Below are 11266 nucleotides of genomic sequence, written 5' to 3'. Positions count from 1 at the left end.
TAGAGGCATTTTTAATCCCCATCGTCAGGATATCTCCAGCTAGCAATACAGCAACCCAGCAATCCAATCCAGCAATAGCCAAAGCAGCAAACAGCAGTGACAACAGCAGGAACCATTGCAGCAGCAGCAGCAGGAGCAGCCGCTGCTATAGGCCCTCTTGGGGCTCTCACATGTGTACCATCTCAAGAGTCCCCAGAATTCTGAGCATAAACTAACTACAGCTGGCAAAAATCACTCCCCCTCCTAGAGCACAAATCATAGTGAGTGGCTGTGGACAATCTGAAGTAATTCCATATCCCACACCTGTGATCAAAACAAAACCATAATCACATAGCACATAACATAATCGGGTTTTTAAAGAAACCAAGATTCTCACTATACCTCCCTCTTGGAATGGCTGTGCATATCCGGTGGCATTGTATATTGGAAGTCTGTGATCTGCTTTTTGATACTTTGATTTTACAAGGGGTTACAGAGATTGCCACGAGTCTCCAAAGAGTCTTTGAATGGTGGACGTTTAAAATTTTGAGGCTGTTACAGACAATGGGGACTTTTGAAGTTGGACTGAATACATTTTTGCATTATGACATGGCTACAAGCCTGTGGGGCCAGGGAGTGGAATACAGTAGTTTGAATATAAGGATGGCTCCCTGTAAGTTCATATATTTAAATGCTTGGTCATTAGGAAATTGTGCTATTTGACAGTGATTAGGAGAGGAGGTGTGGTCTTGTTAGAGGAAGTGTGTCATTAGGGGCTTTGAGATTTCAAATGCTCAAGCCACCCTTGTGTGTGTCTCTTTCCCATTGTCCATGAATCCAGATGTAGAACTCTCAGCTATCTCTCCAGCACCACGTCTGTCTGTATGCTGCCATGCTTCCGGCCATGATGAAAATGGACTAAATCTTTGAACTGTAACTCAGCCCCAATTAAATGTTCTCCTTCATAAGAGTTGCCATGGTCATGAAGTCTCTTCACAACAATGAAAACATTGACTAGGATAGCTGGGGAGATCGAAATCATATTTTGCTTGCCTTTGACTCTTCTCTTCTTTTTTCAGCACTGGGGAATTAAACCCAGGAGTTCAGGCACACAAAGCAAGTACCCTACCATTGAGCCTCAGTTCTACTGTTTTTATCTTTACATGCTGTCTTAGTTAGGGTTTCCAGTGGTGGGAAGAGACACCATGACCAAAGCAACTCTTATAAAGGACAACATCTAATAGGGGCTGACTTACAGTTTCAGAGGTTCAGCCCATTGTCATCAGGCATCTATGGTGCTGGAAAAGGAGCGAAGAGTTCTATATCTTAATCGGAAGGCAGCCCGGAAGTGTCTTTCTTCTGTAGGCAGTCAGGAAGAGGTCCGGATCACACTGGCCAGAGTTGTGCATATATGAGACCTAAAAGCCCCACCTCCACAGTGACACAGTTCCTCTAACAAGGCCACATGTCCTCCAAAAAGGCCACGCCTCCTAATAGTGCCACTTCTCATGGGCCAAGCATCTTCAAACCACCACACATGCTATTCCGGCTGTGTGGTAAAAAGCAGCTTCTATCTGTGTGCTCAGTGAACTGCCTTGATCAAAAACAAATGTCTCTATGTTTATAAAGCTTATTTTTAAACAAGGATCAACCCTTTCTCCTATACTCATTCTTTTCTGTGATTCTTTCTGAATTTACAAGTAGAATATTTCATTTTCTTAATGAAGGATTCTTTTAAGTAAATGTTATTTTAATCATGTTTTAAAATATTTTATGTGTGTGTGTGTGCATGTGCATGCATGTGTGTGTGTGTGTGTGTGTGTTGATTTGTCATTATGTGAGACACATGTCTGTCAGTCGCATGAAGCTGGACTTACAAGCAATTGTCAGTAGCCCAGTGTGGGTACTCGGGATTGAACTCATGGTCTACTGCAAGAACAGCCAGTACTCTTCACTAATGAGTCATCTTCATCTCCTTTAATGGAGACTTTTAAAGGCACTGGCGAGGTCAGATGTAGGGCAATGAATCAGGGTGCCATCTAGACATCAGGCTCTTCCCGGGGTCTTGAGTCTAGTTCTCTGCTTGAGCTGCAGATCCCTTTCTCATACAAATGTGGTGGCTGTGTATCCACCTTAGACTTCCAAGGAGAAGACTGGCTACCATGTGATCTCACTGAGACTCATTCAGCTGCTTACAAAATGAGAGAGGGAGATGCCACTGCTGCACAGAACCTTTAAGAAGATTAAATGGCAGTGAACATGTGCATAGCACATGGGTCAATACTTGTCACCTGACAAACATTCAGTTTGAGATAGCTGGTGCTATACCTCCAGTTTTGATCAAAAATTGTCCTGGGGACCTCTCAAGTGTCACCCTTCCAGAAAGGGAAGTGCATTAACCCTTTCCTCTCGCAGCCTAAGCAAGAGCCTTGTGGTTTTTCTTTAGCAGACTCCATACAATCTGTGGCTAATTCAGTATGCCTCCTGCCATTAGCAATGAAACAGTGCCTCACAATTTCTCAAACCTGGAATTAAAATCAGAGACTGTAGTCATTGCCCCGAGTTATACAAGGCATAAATAAACTTCTCTGGGAGAGTTGGAAACTTTCCTAGTTTGAAGATAATTAGCTCTGTAACTCCAACGTCAGTATATAAACATGCTCTCACCAACTCAGAACCTCATAGCATTTGGAAGAGGGCTGTGTAACAGCTACCTAAGAGCCAAGGCATCCTTTCTTGCATTGGATTATAGGCAGCTTCCATCGCAAAGGAGAGGTTCAATTTCAAGGACAAGTCTTTTATTGGGAGTTTGTTAAAAGGACTCACAAGATAGACTTTAGGAAAAAGAGTCAAGGAGAAAAAAAGCCTTACCTCCATTTCTCTCTTTCTGGCTCCTAGAATTCAACAAGACCAGCTGGACGCATGTGATTGCTTTTATGATCCATTTTGGCAAAACAAGAGGAGAAGGACAGGAGAAAGTGCAGAAGAAGAAAGGGCAATGTGGTGATGTGATTCTGGAGAAAGAGAGGGGTTGAAGTGATCTAGTCACAAATCTAGGGATGTGGGTAACCCTCAACCTGATAAGAACTCAGATAAGACAGCAAAATAGAACCGAGGCCAGGGTGGTGGCCGCTTCCCTGGAACAGGTGACAATGTTCCCACCACCTCCTTCTGAGAAACCTCATCAGGCAAGGCTTTCATTAGAGCATGGTGACCTTATGACTAGATACGATTTGCTGAGGATTTAGGGACTTGGGGTTGGCTCAAATACTATAGATAAGCATATGCACTTTGCAATAAATTCAGGTCTGCACCCTGATGCTAGTCCCTGGAGTCTGATTCCTGGGATTCATCACATGATTCCATCACCTCTCGCTCCCCACCCTGGACCCTGTTCCCACACCCCTCTGCCACTGTGCCTGGCTGAGTCACTGTCACTTCTCATTTTAAGTTACCAAATCAGCCTCCCGACTCCTCTCTGCATCCTCCCCTCTTACAGACCACAGGATCTACCCCGTGGCCCCTTTCTCACCCAATGCAAAATCTGAAGTTTTTGTGATGACTTCAGACCTCTTTGAGGCTGGGCCCCTGTTGCTCCACACTTTATCTCCTTTTCTGCAATATCTGTCATTCCTCTTAGTCACCCTGGCTGCTTTCCTGTTCTGAATACTCTAAGGAGACTCTTGTTTTCGGGCTCCGTACTTGTTATTCTCTCAGACAGACATCTTGTTCCCTCACCTCTGTCAACTATTCTTTTTAAATGTTAACTTCTCCGTGAGATTTCCCTGGCCAACTTATCTCAAGCCTGTACCTTCAATCTGTTCTCTCACCTCCTGATGTACTCCTGCTTTGGTTTTCTTACTCGTATTTATAACTATGGCTTTTACTTATTTATTGTGTTGGACCCCGTTCTCTGAGACTTCCGTGAGGATGTGGATTTTCACTATTTTGATCTAGGATCATATTCCCAACACCTGAAGCAGTACCCAGCATAGAGCAACTGCTCAAGACAAATCCGTGTGTAATGACTGTCAGAATGCACATCCTAGTGGCGTTTTAGGCTAAGGAGGGTAGAGAAATTCATACCACTTTCACCAGAGACCTGTGCATCTCATATATAACTTTTAATTAAGAGTCACACATGTTGTTGCTGGTGACTCATACCTGTAACCAAGGTCTTGAGGCTGAGACAGGAGGATTATGGAGAATGTGAGGCTAGCCTAATGTGGTGGTTTGAATGAGAATAACCCCTTGTCAACTCCTCTGTTTGAATACTTGACACCTAGTTAGTGGAACCATTTGGCAAGGATTAGGAGGTGTGGCCGTTGGAGAAGCTGTGTCCCTGGGGGTGGGGTCTAGGGTTTCAAAATCCTATGCCATTCCCAGTGTGCTCTGCCTCCTGCTAGGAGATTTTAGGTGTGAGCTCTCAACTCTTCCTGCCACCATGCTGTCACTTCCTAGCACCACACATCACTATCATGGTCTCTACCTAACCCTCTGAGAGTGCCAATCCAATTAAATGTTTTATTTTATAACTTGCCTTAGTCATGGTTAAGAGGGGGTTAAGTAGAGGATCCTCTGGGGAAAAAAGAATGAAAATTCTTGAATTTTCTCTGGCTTCAGACATTTTTCCCTGAGATGTTCAATTCTTTCATTTACATGGATTTTAGTTCTATTGAAATTCTCCTGCTAATATGAGTTTCCTGATAGTTTCACAAATATTAATTAATTAGTTAATTAATTAAAATCATAGGAAAACCAGAATTGATAAAAACTTAGGATTTTTTTAAGGTTTCACTTTTTTTAAGGTTTTTTTTTTTAAAGGATTTTCAAGGTTTCAGTTTAGGGGAAAAAAAATGCATGTAACATTTTCCCTGTGGTCCTACCTGATCCCACCCAGTCCGACCCAGTCCTACCCGGTTCCACCCAGTCTCACCTGGTTCCACCTGGTCCCACCTGGCCATGCAAGATCCTTTGCTCTATGTGGCACATGGAGAACTTGCTCCATTAGCGTCTAAGTGTCTAGTAAATGTCATAGTGGCCCCACACTTGTCACTCTCATTGACCTCAGGTGTCCTGTTCTACAGGGAAGATAAATTGTGATCTTCAAATGAGGACCTATACCAGGATTTATGACATCTCCTGTCAGTGCCACAAGGATTTTTAACCATGTAGACTAAATTTTGCGCAAGTCACCATTCATGCTGCATGAATATTAACCAGTAGAGTCCTTATTACAATTCCGTAAGGTAGAATACTTATTTACTCCATAATAACTTTGCCAAAGGTCATGTCTTTAGTTTTCGTTAGAAACTTATACAGATAAAGTGGCCTAAACACCAAAATTGTCTTGTCTTATAGTACTGAAGACCAGAGACCTGAATTGAGGCTGTCACAATCCCTCTGAAGATCCTACAAAGATATTGTCTCCAGGTTCCTGGGATCAATCCAGCATAACTGTAGTCTTCACGGGAAATCTTCTCTTATTTAAAGTTCTATGTCAAATCCACCCTTCTCCACCCAAGTCATATTGGTTGGGGACCCACCCTACTCAAGTATGACACCTTGTCTTAACGAGGGACACATGGAATGGTCCTAGATTTTGAGGTGCTATGGATTAAGTCCTCAATATGTGAAATTTGGCTGACTGCAATTCCACATTTACAGACACCCACTGTATTTACCATAACAGAGTCTAAGTGCCAGAGACGTGACTTAAACCTGGCTCTGCCCTGTGGGCAGCACACAGAGTTCTGTCCTGAGCATGCTCAGAGTAGGTGTTTAGTCTTGATATTGTAGTAGTTTGAACAGGAATGGTCCCTGAGACACATATTTGAAAGCTTGGCTCATAGTGAGTGGCACTATTAGGAGGTGTGGCGTAGTTGGAGGAAGTGTGTCACTGTGGAGGCAGGCTTTAAAGTCTCATCTACTCAAACTATGCCCAGTGTGGCTTGCAGTCTTTTTCTGCTGCCTTCAGATCAACATGCAAAACTCTCAGTTCCTTCTCAAGTGCCATGTCTGCCTGAAGGCCGCCATGTTTCCTGCCATGATGATAATGGACCAAACCTTTGAGCTGTACGCTAGACCCAATTAAATATTTTCCTTTATAAGAATTGCCTTGGTCATGGTGTCTCTTCACTGCAATAAGATCCAAAGACAGCTATAATAGTTGTACACATCACCATTGTGTGATATAGAAGATCCACTGTTCTTTTTGCCTCCATGAAAGACTATAGAGAAGAACTGAGCAGAAGTTTCACTGTTTTTGTGGATAATTCCATTGAATTTCCAACAGCTTGATGGTTTTCCTTTGGGAATTTAAGATTCACATTGGAGTGTTATGGGGTAAATTATTGAGGAGCATGTACGCCCCTCATCCTGAGATGAACTGGAAACTTAGTGGGCTATTTTTGCATTTTACGTAATCAATGGTGATGGCTGAGTCCTCCTAAAGTGTGCTGGTTGCAGGAGTAACCTGTGACTGTGTCAGACGTGTGGCTCTGAAAGCTCAGCCTTGTAGTACGTGGGTGATCCCATCAGAGCGTGACAGACACAGGCCTGCAACCTGGAGTGAGCCTTGGAAGCCCAAGAGGAGACACATACAAGGACACGTAGTGACAGATAACCAACTTGTAAAAGTTTTGTGTGTTCTCTCCCAACCCAGAGGAGGATGTCAGCTGCCTCCCTAGTCACCTTCTTCTGCTTTATTCCTTTGACACAAGATCTGTCACTGATCCCGGTGCTAGGCTGGCAGCCACCAAGCCTCAGTGAGCCTCCTTTATCTGTCCCCTCCTAGCACTGGGGCTACAGGCATGTAGCCACACACAGCTTTTTACAGGAGTTCTGAGGATTTGAAATCCTCACACTTGCGCAAGTGATTTTACTTGGCCGGGCTATCTTGTCAGCCAGAACCATCTTTTGATATCGATGAGCACTAATTTACAGTTCAAGGGAAGACCAGATTCTAGTTTCACATCTTAAGCAGTACTGAGGACACTCACACATGGCTGTGTCACCTAGGCCAGGTGTCTATTACACAAAGAGACCTGAAGAAGTAGAGGGAAGTAAAGCCAGGATGGCTACTCTACCAGGTCTCTTCTGTGGTGATTTCCCACCGAATGATCGTCTGCTTCTGCCCAGCTTGACTGTGCCAGGGCTAGCATCAAGGACTAGGAAATATGCCACAGGACATTGGATAGTTTACATGGGAGCACATAGAGGCCAATTCTGCTCAAAGCAGGATCTGCCTTTATCTCAAGCACGGGGTGTGGGAAGTGGCTTCTTTGGTCACCTTCTTTCCTCCCATCTTTTTACTAAAAGCACAGGTAGCTCGGGGCACTTGTGCAGGAAATGCACCCACAGCTGCTCTTACTGCCGAAATATTCAGAGAGACTGAGATGCAGCCTCTCAGCCCAGAGAGAAAAAAGAGCTGCAACTAGCACCATGGGGGATAGTGCCAATCCCCAGTCTCTGAACTCAGACCGCGTCTTCACACTGGTTTCCACTAGTGCCAAATGACAAGGAGGTAGAATCGTTCCTGAGAACCAAGATCTTTTAGATGTGTGTGCTTAGAGACATCTATGGGAGCTGTGTGCCAATGGACACATTGCCCTTTCTGGTTTATCATTCGGTTCAGTCTTCTCCAAGCAAATGCTTTGTTTGAGAACCCTCCTGACTACTGCTTCAGGCGGCACGACAGGAGTGAACCCTGGCTAATAATTCGAATCTATTCCATGGTCAGAGTGGGAAAACCACAGTCCTTGCAGAGTGGAGCTTAGATTGGGTTTATTTCAGTCTGAGCCTGTACAGCATTGCACCCTCACTGCAAGCAGCTGCTGGCCCTTATGCATGAAGCACGATATTTTGTACACGGTAGGCACTAACTAAATATATTTTTAATGAAATTGAATTTCCTAACATTGTCAGCAAAACCTGCATATTGTAAGTGGGGATTTTCAGATATCTTGTTCTATCTTGCCCAATAGGGCTCTTCAGATCTCTGAACTTCAACTGCCTAACCACATCCTGTTGTGCTCTGGCGCTCACAGCCAAAGGCTTGCAAAAGCAGTTGATTGTACTGAAGTCTATCCTGATAAACGATTACACATGATAACATTCTATAATTGCCCTCCTGAGTATGAGAAGTTTTGCCCCTGCTGTTTAGAAGTTAGATGTGAGCTGGAGTCTATCAGGACTGTAGAGATGAACAGATCCTATAAGTACATTCATTAAAAAAAAAAAAAGTATCAATTCAAAATGGCCTCTCGTTTTGAATCAAGATATTTGATACCTAAGAGTATGTTCAGGATTTGCTTTGTCCCAGATGACCTTGAACTCAGAGAGCTCCTTGCCTTACTCTCCTGGGATTCACAGCCACTATGCCTCAAGATCTCCATGCCAAGATGCAAGTCAGAAACTTCTGTCTCCCAACCTCAAGATCAGGATCACAGGTGAGCCTTCTGATTCTGGATTGTAGTTCATTCCAGATATAGTCAAGTTGACAACCAGGAATAGCCATTACAGCCTGTGAGCATGCCTTGGGGATTATCACAATTACATTAATCGAGGTGAGAAGACTTGTCCACTAAAGGTGGCGCCATTCCCTATTCAAAAGGATCCTGAATTGTGTAAGTAGAGAAAGGGAGCGGAGCCCAGACATCCATGAATTAATCCGTTCCTCTCAGCTCTTGACTGTAGATACAATATGATTCACTGCTTTACGTTCCTGCTGCCTTGACTTCCCCACAGTGATGAGACTGCAACCTGGAATTGTGAGCTGAAATTTCCCTTAAGTTTTCCCTTAAGTTTTTGTTTTTGTTTTTTTGTTTTGGAGCTTTTGTTTACTAATGTCACAAGGAAACTTTCCCCTGTGTGTTACTGCTGTTACTGAGAAGCTTTCTCATGCCCAGGCTGATTACATATTCTGTTATGTTCTGTGCCCTTGGAAACCAATTCCAATAGAAGTCAGTAGAACTGCTTTATAGAGTTACCCACAATAAGCTTGGACCGGAACCAACCACCCAACAGCACTTCCTACACCTGTGTATAATCTTTTATGATTTTTGCTTTTGTACGCTGCCCCTGGGATAGACCCGAACATAAGAGAGACACCTGCACCAATATAAGAAACTATTTGGAATAAGACTTCCATTTTGAGTAAGGGTTAAGTAAAGTTTAAGTTCCCAAGACCTCCCTGGGAACTGACATCCTACTTGGCAAAAGGAGACACGTACATGGGTAAGATGCCCTGGTTGGCAAGTTAAAACATGAATATTAGACAAGGCAAGTCTCCCACCACAGTTGAAGACCCCAGTCAATAAGAGTAGGATAAATACAGCAAAGACATGTTCCTAAGGAACACTATCCCTAAATCCTGATTGGTGAAATAACTTGGCACAGATGTTTGTAGATCACAGGCTTAAAAAGTCCTATAGGACCTCGACTCAACATCACAGTTCAGCTCCCAAGTCTGAAATGTGTCCCTGATGATCAGTCTTGGGGTGGGGCATTCAATAGACCACTCCTGTTTGACTGAGATGGTGTTTGAGTGGTTTGTGTGGTGATTCCCAGGCTCCAACAAACCCGAGCACCCAAGTCAATGAAAGCTATGGAATAATGGTTTTACATTTGAACTTGGTGAGTTTCCACTGGCAGCTCCTTCCTTTATTTTGGCCAAATAAAATGCAGAACCAGTGATAGAGTTAGGAAGAACAGAGTCGAGGGGAGAGTTGGGCTGATATCTGTGTCAAGTGCTAGTTTAGGTAAATGATACAAGAAAGCACAAAGTGTGGTCCTTGAAATGCCTGGCTTTCTGCTTTAGTGTCATGAAATTACACTCAAGGTGGAGGAATGGCTTCAGAAATGTCCTGATTTGGCTGAGAAATGGCTTGGCAGTTAAGAACACTCATTGTTCTTGCAGAGGACCTGGATTTTATTTCTAGCATGGCAGCTCACAACCAAATGTAATTCCAGCTCCTATCACCCTCTCCGGCCTTTCTGGGCACTGCACCCACATGGTACACTTACAAACATGCAGCCAAAATACTCACATACATAGACTAAGATAGACTAATTTTTTTTTAAAGAAAAGTCTTGATTCTGTCAACTACTCTGAGGTCAAGAGCAATGTGGACAAATTTAATGGGAAGAAACTTAAGGGATCCATTGGGAGAGAGAGGTATTTTACCTGCTGAGTGAGGCTTGATTCATTTACCACACTCCCTATGGTCAACACTCCCCCCACCCTTTGGTAGTTGTCACAAACCACTTGTTTATTAAGATGGTAACAACTTTTCCAGTCAGTTCTTCCTTGTTCTGCTCAGATGGTTGAGGTTCGACACAGAGAAGCAAAGGAGTGATGGCTGTGGACTGGTCCTAAGGGTCACCCAACACATTATAGTTTGTGTACAGCTAGAAGCAAGAGGAGAAGACAAATGCAAACCTCTCTCGGCACATCTTCCGCATGGATTTGTTTGGCTGAAAACTTTCTCCATGGACCAGCAAGCTCTTCATGCAAAGCTCTGGACTGTGTGATTCAGAGGGGGTAGAGTCACTGTATCTAGGTAAGCATCAGAATGAAGTAGTTGTCTTATAGAAGTCCTTAGACCCTCATGAAATCATTGTAGAAAGCATTGACTGTTTGCTGTGGTTTATATAGCTGTTTTCCTGAGGAAGCTTCACAACCTTTGCATGATGTTAGTCGCAAGACAGTCCCGGAAACCCTGGAAGGACTTGCACTATTGAGTACTGCAAACTGTGTACAGTAAGGACCAGAGTTGCAAGGGTGAGGTGCTCCTTCAAGAAACGTGTAGATTAGATCTGGGTCTTGGTTTGAGGAAATTGTTTTACTCTAAAGATAACTTTTGTGTGATAATCAATAAGTATGGTGGTTTGGGGTTCAGTCCATGAGAGACTGTTCTACCCTGCAGCTGAGAATCCTTAGTATATCCTGCAGGGACCCTCTCTCTTGGATTGACCAATGTAATTCACAACGCCAGCAATTTAAGATTCAGAATTGGCTCCTTTACTTTCTATACAGATGTCCTATGAGTTCTATGTCTCTGACACTGTTCCAGAAGGGATTTCTAGGGCTCAAGAATTAATATAGGCTTTCCTTAGAGAAGAGGCCTATGTAGCAGGGTCACAGCCTTGTGCAAACAGCTGTTCCAATGGTTTCTCTCCCGGTGGCAGCATTCTTGGTGGTGAAACAACCATCGCAGTGATGCATTGGCTGTCTACTCACCATCTATCTAGATGTCCCCTCTATTGTAGTGAGGGTTTCCATTGC

General features: G+C 43.7%; 1 long non-coding RNA gene across 2 annotated transcripts in view; it reads left to right on the top strand.

Moving 5' to 3' along the window:
- The window catches only part of LOC108349081 (uncharacterized), a 69799-nt gene extending 63707 nt beyond the window's left edge, over nt 1-6092 (top strand). The window contains exon 3 of one of the 2 annotated variants that reach the window (XR_010060891.1): nt 5341-6092. This is a non-coding gene — a long non-coding RNA (uncharacterized LOC108349081). Of the gene's footprint in view, nt 1-2877; nt 4678-5340 lie in introns of those variants that run through there. The other variant, XR_001842490.3, reaches the window with a different exon arrangement.
- Nucleotides 6093-11266: the final 5174 nt, after the last annotated feature.

The sequence above is a fragment of the Rattus norvegicus genome, chromosome 20 (genome assembly GCF_036323735.1).
Source record: "Rattus norvegicus strain BN/NHsdMcwi chromosome 20, GRCr8, whole genome shotgun sequence".
Classification (NCBI taxonomy): domain Eukaryota; kingdom Metazoa; phylum Chordata; class Mammalia; order Rodentia; family Muridae; genus Rattus; species Rattus norvegicus.
This window is presented reverse-complemented; position numbering and strand designations above follow the sequence as displayed.